Below are 13176 nucleotides of genomic sequence, written 5' to 3'. Positions count from 1 at the left end.
ATCTGCCATCCCTATCAGAGATAATAGAGATTGGTATTCCATGTCTGGAGACGACTTCCTTCAAATACAGTCGTGCTAACTTCTAAATCTTGTCATCTTCTCTTATTGGCAGGAAGTGTGCTGATTTGGTGAGATGATCAACTATTACCCAAATAGTATCAAAACCACTTGCAGTCCTTGGCAATTTAGTAATGAAATCCATGGTAATGTTTTCCCATTTCCATTCCGGGATTTCGGGTTGTTGAAGTAGACCTGATAGTTTCTGATGCTCAGCTTTAACCTTAGAACACGTCAAACATTCTCCTACGTATTAAGCAACATCGGCTTTCATACCCAGCCACCAAAAATGTTTCTTGAGATCCTTGTACATCTTTCCCGTTCCAGGATGTATTGAGTATCTGGTTTTATGAGCTTCTCTAAGTACCATTTCTCTCATATCTCCAAATTTTGGTACCCAAATCCTTTCAGCCCTATACCGGGTTTCGTCTTCCCGAATATTAAGATGCTTCTCCGATCCTTTGGGTATTTCATCCTTTAAATTTCCCTCTTTTAAAACTCCTTGTTGTGCCTCCTTTATTTGAGTAGTAAGGTTATTGTGAATCATTATATTCATAGATTTTACTCGAATGGGTTCTCTGTCCTTCCTGCTTAAGGCGTCGGCTACCACATTTTCCTTCCCCGGGTGGTAACGAATCTCAAAGTCGTAATCATTCAACAATTCAATCCACCTACGCTGCCTCATATTCAGTTGTTTCTGATTAAATATGTGTTGAAGACTTTTGTGGTTGGTATATATAATACTTTTGACCCCATATAAGTAGTGCCTCCAAGTCTTTAATGCAAAAACAACCGCGCCTAATTCCAAATCATGCGTCGTATAATTTTGTTCGTGAATCTTCAATTGTCTAGACGCATAAGCAATCACCTTCATTCGTTGCATTAATACACAACCGAGACCTTGCTTTGATGCGTCACAATAAATCACAAAATCATCATTCCCTTCAGGCAATGACAATATAGGTGCCGTAGTTAGCTTTTTCTTCAATAACTGAAACGCTTTCTCTTGTTCATCCTTCCATTCAAATTTCTTCCCTTTATGCGTTAATGCAGTCAAGGGTTTTGCTATTTTGGAAAAGTCTTGGATGAACCTTCTGTAGTAACCAGCTAGTCCTAAAAACTGGCGTATGTGTTTCGGAGTTTTCGGGGTTTCCCACTTTTCAACAGTTTCTATCTTTGCCGGATCCACCTTAATACCTTCTTTTTTCACTATGTGACCTAGGAATTGAACTTCTTCCAACCAAAATGCACATTTTGAAAACTTAGCGTACAATTCTTCCTTCCTCAATACTTCTAACACATTTCTCAAATGTTCACCGTGTTCTTGGTCATTCTTTGAGTAAATAAGTATGTCATCAATGAAAACAATGACAAAATTATCAAGGTATGGTCCACACACTCGGTTCATAAGGTCCATGAACACAGTTGGTGCATTAGTTAAACCAAACGGCATGACCATAAACTCGTAATGACCGTAACGTGTTCTGAAAGCAGTCTTTGGAATATCATCTTCTTTCACCCACATTTGATGATACCCGGAACGTAAGTCAATCTTTGAATAAACATGCGAGCCTTGTAGTTGATCAAATAAGTCGTCGATTCTCGGTAGTGGGTAGCGGTTCTTGATGGTAAGTTTGTTCAACTCTCGGTAGTCGATACACAACCTGAATGTACCATCTTTCTTCTTGACAAACAATACATGAGCTCCCCACGGTGATGTGCTTGGTCGAATGAAACCACGCTCTAAAAGTTCTTGTAATTGGCTTTGCAGTTCTTTCATCTCGCTGGGTGCGAGTCTGTAAGGAGCACGATCTATTGGTGCAGCTCCTGGTACAAGATCTATTTGAAATCCAACGGATCGATGTGGGGGTAATCCCGGTAATTCTTTCAGAAATACATCGGGAAATTCTTTTGCGACGGGAACATCATTGATGCTCTTTTCTTCAGTTTGTACATTCTCGACGTGTGCTAGAATAGCATAGCAACCTTTTCTTATTAGTTTTTGTGCCTTCAAATTACTAATAAGATGTAGCTTCGTGTTGCCCTTTTCTCCGTACACCATTAAGGGTTTTCCTTTTTCTCGTATAATGCGATTTGCATTTTTGTAACAAACGATCTTTGCTTTCACTTCTTTCAACCAGTCCATACCGATTATCACATCAAAACTCCCTAACTCTACTGGTATCAAGTCAATTTTAAATATTTTGCTAACCAGTTTAATTTCTCGATTCCGACATATATTATCTGCTGAAATTAATTTACCATTTGCTAATTCGAGTAAAAATTTACTATCCAAAGGTGTCAATGGACAACTTAATTTAGCACAAAAATCTCTACTCATATAGCTTCTATCCGCACCCGAATCAAATAAAACGTAAGCAGATTTATTGTCAATAAGAAACGTACCCGTAACAAGCTCCGGGTCTTCCTGTGCCTCTGCCGCATTAATATTGAAAACTCTTCCGCGGCCTTGTCCATTCGTATTCTCCTGGTTCGGGAAATTTCTAATAATGTGGCCCGGTTTTCCACATTTATAACAAACTACATTGGCATAACTTGCTCCGACACTACTTGCTCCGCCATTACTCATTCCGACACCATTTGTTCCTTTCGTTCTGTTAACCCCTGGTCCGTAGACCTCACACTTCGCCGCGCTATGACCATTTCTTTTACACTTGTTGCAAAATTTGGTGCAGAACCCCGAGTGATACTTTTCACACCTTTGGCATAGCTGCTTCTGATTGTTGTTGTTGTTGCGGTTGTTATTGTTGTTGGAATGATTGTTGTAGTTGTTGTTGTTGTTGTTGTTGTTTTGCCGTTTGTTGTAGTTGCGATTGATGTTGCGATTGTTGGGATAGTTGTTGTTGTTTTGGTGACTCTTATCACCGTTTTTCTCCCACTTTCTTTTGACTAGCTTCACGTTGGCCTCTTTGGCCGTCTGTTCTTTAATTCTTCCCTCAATCTGGTTCACTAGTTTGTGAGGCATTCTACATGCCTTTTGTATGGAGGCAGGCTCGTGTGAACTTATATCTTCTTGGATTCTCTCCGATAACCCTTTTACAAACGCGTCGATCTTCTCTTCCTCATCTTCGAACGCTCTCGGACACAATAGGCACAATTCTGTGAATCGTCTTTTGTACGAAGTAATATCGAATCCCTGTGTTCATAACCCTCTAAGTTCTGACTTGAGCTTATTGACCTCTGTTCTAGGACGGTACTTCTCGTTCATCAAGTGCTTGAATGCTGACCATGGTAGCGCGTAAGCAGCATCTTGTCCCACTTGCTCTAGATAGGTATTCCACCATGTTAACGCAATACCTGTGAAGGTATGCGTAGCGTACTTCACTTTATCTCCTTCAGCACACTTACTTATGGCAAAGACCGTTTCAACTTTCTCGGTCCACTTTTTCAATTCGATTGGTCCTTCGGTCCCATCAAATTCTGAAGGTTTGCAGGTAGTTGATAAGGCTAAAAAGGAACATATATTTCATAGCATTATTCCCCAAGAAAGACAAGATTTTAGTTGCAATTGTTTCATTTTCAAGTAATAATCGGTTATATTAAATAAGTGCGAAGACAAAAGGCGAAAACGAAGATTTGAAGACGCAAAGGTCCAAAAAGCTCAAAAGTACAAGATACAATCAAAAAGGTTCAAATTATTGATGAAGAACGTCTAAAAATGACAAGAGTACAAGTTACAAAACGCAAAGTACAAGATATTAAATTATACGAAAGGACGTTCGAAAATCCGGAACCGGGGCATGAACCAACTTTCAGCGCTCGACGCAACGGTGTAAAAATTACGAGTCAACTATGCACAAGAATAAAATACAATATTTAAATAATTCATAATAAGAATAATATTAAATAATAAAAAGTTGTTAATTGAGCATAGTTAAGGGGTCATAAGTGAAAATTTCAATTTACAATTCGCCTATAAAAGCTATGTAAATCGATGAAATAAGGGAGACCTTTTTCTATTCGATCTTTTTTTTCTATCCTTAATATCAAATATCAATATCTATATTCTATATCTCTATCATAATGTTAACTTAATAAGATATAACAATAATCTTAATTTTAATTTTAAATTATGATAATAATAAGATTTATGATAGAGATCGTTTGAGTGTGTAAGTCGAAATTCTGTCCGTGTAACGCTACGCTATTTTTAATCATTGTAAGTTATGTTCAACCTTTTTACATTAATGTATCGTAACTAAGTTATTATTATGCTTATTTGAGCCGAAGTAATCGTGATGTTGGGCTAAAATATTAAGAAGGGGTTATTGAACTTTGGACCATAATTAAGGTTTGGGCAAAAGACCGACACTTGTGGAAATTGAACTATTGACTATTAATAGATGGGGGGTATTGTCTAATTGAGTGACAACTCATTGGAGTCTGTCGAACCTATCTTCAAATTAATTAACCTAATAATTAATAATGATTATGGTTGTCCTATTTAGTGATGTTCATATGGAATCTGTTATAATCATTTAATTAATCAATTGGGTTGGGTAATTGATTATTCATTCTGATCAAGTGGATGAATTAATATTCATAAACTAATTAAAACAGGGGTGGATTACATACAGTGATAACTGGTGTAATTGTTGACAGAAGTGATAACTGCGTCACAGTTTAAATCCTTAATCAGTTGGAATATTTGACTTCGGGTATAAGGGTAATTTGACGAGGATACTCGCACTTTATTTTTATGACCGATGGACTATTATGGACAAAAACCAGATAGACGTATCAAATAAACCAGGACAAAGGACAATTAACCCATGGTAATAAATTAAAATCAACACGTCAAACATCATGATTACGGAAGTTTAAATAAGCATAATTCTTTTATTATATTTCTCATCGTATCTTTATTTACTGTCATTTTATTACTCGCAATTTTATTTACTGTCATTTTATTTATTGTCATTATTTTACGCACTTTAATTATCGTCATTTATCTTTACGCTTAAAATATAGAATCGACAAACCGGTCATTAAACGGTAAAACCCCCCTTTTATAATAATATTACTACTTATATAATTATATATATTTTGTATAAATATAGTTAAAAATATAGTAAGTATCACCAGCTCCCTGTGGAACGAACCGGACTTACTAAAAACTACACTACTCTACGATTAGGTACACTGCCTATAGTGTTGTAGCAAGGTTTAGGTATATCCCATCCGTAAATTAATAAAACTTGTGTCATATTTTGTAGTATTTTGTATTAAAAATAATACTATTTCGTACCCTCACGCTACATCATCAAGTTTTTGGCGCCGCTGCCGGGGAGCGCTAAAACGCTATATTTTTAATTATAATAATATTGAAATAAAATATAATAATATAATAATATTGAAATAGAATATAATAATATAATAATATTGAAATAGAATATAATAATATAATAATATTTAAGAATCAAAAATTTATACGTAAATTTTAAAAAAGTCGTATTTATTAAATACTTCAGGGGTATATTATGTAACTTATAATTAATAATTGCTATCATGTCGCTTTCATGTGAATAGTAAATTAATTAATTTATTTTCATTTACTATTCATGAATAGTAAATGAATTAAAAAAAAAGGTTTTGAAAAAAAAATTATAATTATAAAAAAAAATTATTAATTTGTAAAAAAAAATCGTTTTTTTAAAAAAAAAAAAAAAAAAATCGTTTTTTTTAAAAAAAAAAATTCGTTTTTAAAAAAAAAAAAAAAAAAAAAATTTGTGTAAAAAAAAAAAATCATTTTTTTAAAAAAAAAAAAAAAATTCGTTTTAAAAAAAAAATTTGTAAAAAAAAAAAATTCGTTTTTTTTTAAAAAATTTAAAAAAAAAAACGAAAAAAAAAAAAAACGTAAAAAAAACAAAAACGTAAAAAAAAAACGTAAAAAAAAAAAAAATTATTAAAAAAAAAATATATATATTTTTAAAATTTTGTCTATAAAAAAAATGTTTTTTTTAGTTTTATTACCTTTAGATTTTTAGACTATAGTCGCAACTTTTAGTATTAAGTTTAGTTTTGCCATAGTTATTTTCTTATTTTTATTTTTCGACGCCTTTTACCTATATATCAATTACAATTCCAATTAGTAATCTCTATTTGTAGTTTTAATTTTAAGATAGTGATCGTTATAAGGTTGGATTAACCGCGTGTTTACAAACCACTCTTCGTCTTTTTCATTTTTCGACACTTTTCGACGCGCAATCTTTTTCTCTCTTATTTCTCGCCATTCTAGTTTTTAGGACTTAGAATTTTTTCTACTTCTTCTCTAAATTTCTTAAAATTACGAAAATTTATTTTAAGTGGTTAAATTGATAGACATCAAAATTTTCTGGTTCGTAGTAATAGTTGGATTTGTACGTGGACCGGGTTATTGGAGCCAAACAGTCCTCAATTATATTGAGACCAAACGAATCCTGCCCCTCTGCTGCATCTTTTGGCTATTCGAAACGTGGGCAAAATCAGAAAAGTCTATTGGTTGGATAACTTATTATAATTTTTCTTTCCTTTTTAAAACTAATAGGATATTCAGTGAATGCACCGAGCAAGACGTTCACCACCTTTTGTACGTTCACCACCTGTAACTCGATCAAGACATCGTTTAACAAATATAGCTGCCGTTGATTTTTCTTTAGAATCATCATCTAGTCGACCAAGAACTCTAACTCAAATTTCCGATAATCCATCTTTTGAACCCGACTTCACAATTAAGAACCCGGAGCATATTCAAGGACAATTCCAAGATCCTGAACCACTAATTATTCCTCTTGAACCACAAACCGTTAAATCAGAGTCCTCTAGTGATTCGTATTCAACAAATTCAATTATGGAAGTAACGGAACCTCTAAGTATGGAAGATCGAATGAGAGCCACACGCACGGGCCAAGGTCATGCCATTATTAAACCAGAAGTTAATGCGCCAGATTATGAAATCAAAGGACAAATTCTACACATGGTAACTAACCAATGCCAATTCAGTGGTGCACCGAATGAAGATCCTAACGAACACCTTCGTACGTTTAAAAGAATTTGTACACTATTCAAAATCCGAGAAGTGGAAGATGAGCAGATCTATCTCATGTTATTTCCCTGGACTTTAAAGGGAGAAGCCAAAGATTGGTTAGAATCGTTACCTGAAGGGGCGATTGACACATGAGATGTTTTAGTTGAAAAATTTCTTAAACGATTCTTTCCGGCATCCAAAGCCGTGAGACTTCAAGGAGAAATTGTTACGTTCGCGCAAAATCCAAATGAAACATTATATGAGGCGTGGACAAGATTCGGAAGGATGTTGAGAGGATGTCCTCAACACGGATTAGATACTTTTCAAATAGTACAAATCTTCTATAAAGGCGTAGACATCGCCACACGAAAAGACATCGACATAACAGCTGGTGGTTCCATTATGAAGAAAACCGCAACTGAAGCTTACAAAATTATTGATAACACAGCCTCCCACTCGCATGAGTGGCACCAAGAAAAAGATATTTTTCGTTCATCTAAAGTGGCTAGAGCCGATTCTAGCCATGACTTTGATTCCGTTTCCGCAAAAATAGATGCTTTCGAAAGACGAATGGAAAAGATGAATAAAGATATTCACGCAATACGAATCAGTTGTGAGCTATGCGGTGGACCACACTTATTGAAAGATTGTCACATTGAACCAACATTGGAACAACGAGAGAATGTTTTCTATATGAACCAAAGGCCGGGAAATAATTATCAAAATAATTATCAACCGCCAAGGCTAAACTTAAATCGAAATCAAAACATTCTTTACAATCCAAAAGGACCCGAAAATAACTGGTATAACCAACAAGGTCCGAATAACCAACCAACTCAAAACAACACTTTCAATCAACAAAGACCTAGCTTGTATAAACCACCACAACAACCCGAAGAGAAAAAGCCAAATCTTGAAGAAATGATGGCAAAGCTGATTGAATCTCAAACACAATTCATTACATCTCAAACCCAAACGAACGAGAGGTTTGATCAGTCATTAAGAACTCAACAAGCTTCCATTTTGAATCTTGAAAAACACGTAGGTACTCTTGCTAGCATGATGAGTGAGAGGGAACAAGGAAAGCTACCGAGTAATACTGAAGTAAATCCTCGGAATGAGAATGTTAATATGGTTTCAACGAATTCTGAAAAACCAGCACCAGAAGATGGGAAGGTTTTAGATGAGAGTAACAATGAAGAAGTTACACCACCACCACCCGAGTATGTAAAGCCAATGGTGGCACCATACAAACCACCCATCCCGTTTCCAAGAAAAGGAGTTGAGTATGAGCAAGTGATAGGTAATAAAGATTGTGATACCTATGGAAAGAAGAAGAAGAAAAAGAATAAGAAAGTACAAGAAACAAAAGCCGTAGAAGTAAACCCGGTGAATACAGTTCCACCAAAACCTCCACCTAGGGTAGGTGATCCGGGTGAATTTATTGTTCCTTGTCTACTTAGTGATTGTGTTATGTATGATGCACTAGCAGATTTAGGTGCAAGTGTAAGTGTTATGCCTCTTTCATTATATAAGAGATTAGGTGTAGGTGAGTTAAGTCCAACGGATATGAGTGTTCGACTCTTTGATCAAACCATTAAACACCCAGTTGGAATTGTTGACAACCTACCCGTTCAAGTAGGCAATTTAACCTTTCTAGTCGAATTCATTGTCATTAACATAGAAGAGGACCCAAACATTCCTCTAATTTTAGGTCGACCATTCTTAGCGTCCACCAAGGCGTTATTTGATGTAGGAAATGGTAGAATGACACTTAAAAGTGGTGACAAGTCAATCACCTTTATGATTCGAAAGTCTAAATCTCCACCAACCAAAACCGTTGAACCAGTAAAATCGATTGGTAATAACCATGTTGTTTTACCAACTCCAACGGTAGTGCTTAACAATAATAAAACGCCTAAGTGTGGGGAAAATGAAGTAACATCTAATGATGACTTGATAACAAAGAACCCCGTTATTGATACGAAATTAAATGACCCCGTTATTAACAGTTCAATGAAGAAACTTTTTAAAAGGGCTATTGATGCTAGAAGTAAGGGGAACTTTAAGTTATGTAACCGGTTAGTATCCAATCTGTCGCCTAAAGAAAAGGCCAAACTAGTTGAATTATGGGATTTCACAGAAGAAGCTAGGCAATGGCTTAAAGAAAAATTCACAGATACGCAAGTTGATTATGGACCAAAAGAAATTAACGATGAAGTTAATCACAATTTCAACACCACAGCTACCTAAGTGTGGGGAGATTTAAGTGTCTTAAAAAAAATGCTATCTAGAGTTAGTTGTTCTGTTCTCGTGTAGTTCCGAGAATGGAATCCGATTGGTCTTTTCCGCTAGCAGACACTAAAGAACTAGTTTCCTCCCTCCATTCTGAATTTTTTTTTATTTTGTAGGTTTTATATAAAAATTAATATGCTTTTTAAATTTAAGTTTTGTGTGATTTTAAAAACAAAATTTACTTTATTTCATTAAGTTAAAAAAAAATTGATTTCTAAAATTCGTCGTGAGTTGAAGACTAGGTCATAGAGCCGAAATTGCTTTACCCGAGGGCGGGGCGACAAATTTTGTTATCATTATTTTTAATTTTATTGATTTAAAGTATGCCAAAAATATTATACTTTATAAATTTTTGAAAAGTGGGGTTATAAACCAAACTTCAAAAATATATATATATATATATATATGTTTGTATTTTATCTTATGTACAAAACAGGGTAGAACAACGCACTTTCAAAGACTAACATTAAGTTCAGCAATAGCTACTGATTTTGACGACAAGAAGCAAAATATCAAATGTGATGTAAAATAATATGCTTACAAACTGGGTATTTTTAATCACTTTTCTACACTAATCACCCTCATGAATTTATAATTATAGTCTGATTTCATGCAAATGAGGGCATTGCATGATCTCAAGTGTGGGGAAGGGTTATAAATTCTCTCGGGTTTGCACTTAGTTTATTTGCCAAATTTTGTGAAAATTTGAAAAATTTTCAACTAAATGAATTTAAAATCATGTTTATACATATTTATGAACGGTGAAAACTAGGTGATAATACCGAAATTATCGTTACCTCGAAAAGGACATAAATTGAGAAACACCCTAAAACGCTTGAATTCATTTAAAATGAAATAAAAGAAAATAAAAAGGCAAAGAAAGAAACTAAGTGTGGGAAGAATGTACCAAGTTATTCAATTTAAAACATATATCACATATTTTTGTACAAGATTATTGCAGGTACTTTTGCTTTGGACGATACTAATCAGTTTTACCCGGTTTACTGTAATACATTTGAAAGAAAGATGGATCTACACGATGAATCAATTCCATCATTAAAAGGAAGTAAAGTCTTCCGAAAAAGACACGCGCTTCTTGATTTAGGTCATGAAGTTGTCGTCCAGACCAGCTGTAGGTTGACGAAAAACCTAGAAAAGTCATCACTAAAATCAGCAGGAAATCCACGGACCTCAGCATCAAACAGGGTCGCCAAGTGGTCAGACTTATCCTAACCATGAGAGGGTCTGTCTTGTAAAATGGGGAGGGCACCGTGCAAATTAGCTTGATAAGACTAATGAATCAGATCCCCAGAAAGGATAATCTCCTTAAAGATTAAAAATCAGCTTTTAAGACTGATATTACTCAATCCTTGAGATTGACCTTAAAGATTGAGAATTCAAACTCATGGAATTCAATGATATCTAAACTCGAGCTTGAACGAGAAAATATTTTGATCAAAAATACAAACCGATTTGTTTTCTGAAAACCCATTTTCAATGCGTTCATTACCATTGAACGTAAAATCCTGAGAATTCATCAGAATTCATTAGGCCACCTGAACCAAATCGGGTGTCAACCGTAAGAACGGTGGTTGCATAGCATGGTCAGAGACAGGACCTTGTGCCAGACCGAAAAATCATAGGATGATCTTTACTATCGCTCCTACTAAGGATAGTTCTAGCATCCGACACGTTAAAAGACCATAATCATCTGCATGTCACGGGACATTGCCTTAACAGTTTCTTGTTCATCGCTTTCCTTTACAACCGGACGGTAGTTTACCGAAAGGTAATATACGGAACAAGTAAACTGGATGTGTGCTTTCCGATACCGGGATAGCAGTGGATTACACGAACCTAAAAGTTTTTAGCCAAAATATTGATCCACAAATATATTTTGCAACACCAATGATGGATCAAATCAGAAAACTTGTCTAGGGTAAAATCTAGCTTGAATTTTCAAAAGATCAAATGTTTTCATAAAGATCCAATTTCCTTAAAGGATCTAAATTTTTATAGTCATGTGGGACTGTAAACCGCCTTTCAAATGTGCACTTTGCTTTGGAAACCGAAAGTAAATCGGCTATTTGATTGCAAGTGTCGTTGACCTAAACCCAAGGTAACTGTGGATGACACACCCACCTTTAACCATGGTTCTATTGTTAATATCATTGTTTATACCGCTCTATCAAAATCACTGATGTACAAAGTGTGAAGAATAAAGAAGTGATTCGTGTGATGTATTATATTATTTCAAGACTGTATTGCTTGAGGACAAGCAACGCTCAAGTGTGGGGATATTGATAAGGCTAAAAAGGAACATATATTTCATAGCATTATTCCCCAAGAAAGACAAGATTTTAGTTGCAATTGTTCCATTTTCAAGTAATAATCGGTTATATTAAATAAGTGCGAAGACAAAAGGCGAAAACGAAGATTTGAAGACGCAAAGGTCCAAAAAGCTCAAAAGTACAAGATACAATCAAAAAGGTTCAAATTATTGATGAAGAACGTCTAAAAATGACAAGAGTACAAGTTACAAAACGCAAAGTACAAGATATTAAATTATACGAAAGGACGTTCGAAAATCCGGAACCGGGGCATGAACCAACTTTCAGCGCTCGACGCAACGGTGTAAAAATTACGAGTCAACTATGCACAAGAATAAAATACAATATTTAAATAATTCATAATAAGAATAATATTAAATAATAAAAAGTTGTTAATTGAGCATAGTTAAGGGGTCATAAGTGAAAATTTCAATTTACAATTCGCCTATAAAAGCTATGTAAATCGATGAAATAAGGGAGACCTTTTTCTATTCGATCTTTTTTTTCTATCCTTAATATCAAATATCAATATCTATATTCTATATCTCTATCATAATGTTAACTTAATAAGATATAACAATAATCTTAATTTTAATTTTAAATTATGATAATAATAAGATTTATGATAGAGATCGTTTGAGTGTGTAAGTCGAAATTCTGTCCGTGTAACGCTACGCTATTTTTAATCATTGTAAGTTATGTTCAACCTTTTTACATTAATGTATCGTAACTAAGTTATTATTATGCTTATTTGAGCCGAAGTAATCGTGATGTTGGGCTAAAATATTAAGAAGGGGTTATTGAACTTTGGACCATAATTAAGGTTTGGGCAAAAGACCGACACTTGTGAAAATTGAACTATTGACTATTAATAGATGGGGGGTATTGTCTAATTGAGTGACAACTCATTGGAGTCTGTCGAACCTATCTTCAAATTAATTAACCTAATAATTAATAATGATTATGGTTGTCCTATTTAGTGATGTTCATATGGAATCTGTTATAATCATTTAATTAATCAATTGGGTTGGGTAATTGATTATTCATTCTGATCAAGTGGATGAATTAATATTCATAAACTAATTAAAACAGGGGTGGATTACATACAGTGATAACTGGTGTAATTGTTGACAGAAGTGATAACTGCGTCACAGTTTAAATCCTTAATCAGTTGGAATATTTGACTTCGGGTATAAGGGTAATTTGACGAGGATACTCGCACTTTATTTTTATGACCGATGGACTATTATGGACAAAAACCAAATAGACGTATCAAATAAACCAGGACAAAGGACAATTAACCCATGGTAATAAATTAAAATCAACACGTCAAACATCATGATTACGGAAGTTTAAATAAGCATAATTCTTTTATTATATTTCTCATCGTATCTTTATTTACTGTCATTTTATTACTCGCAATTTTATTTACTGTCATTTTATTTATTGTCATTATTTTACGCACTT

This window comes from Rutidosis leptorrhynchoides, chromosome 1 (assembly GCF_046630445.1).
Source record: "Rutidosis leptorrhynchoides isolate AG116_Rl617_1_P2 chromosome 1, CSIRO_AGI_Rlap_v1, whole genome shotgun sequence".
Taxonomy (NCBI): domain Eukaryota; kingdom Viridiplantae; phylum Streptophyta; class Magnoliopsida; order Asterales; family Asteraceae; genus Rutidosis; species Rutidosis leptorrhynchoides.
The sequence above is the reverse complement of the archived record's forward strand: the minus strand, read 5'-3'. Positions refer to the sequence as shown.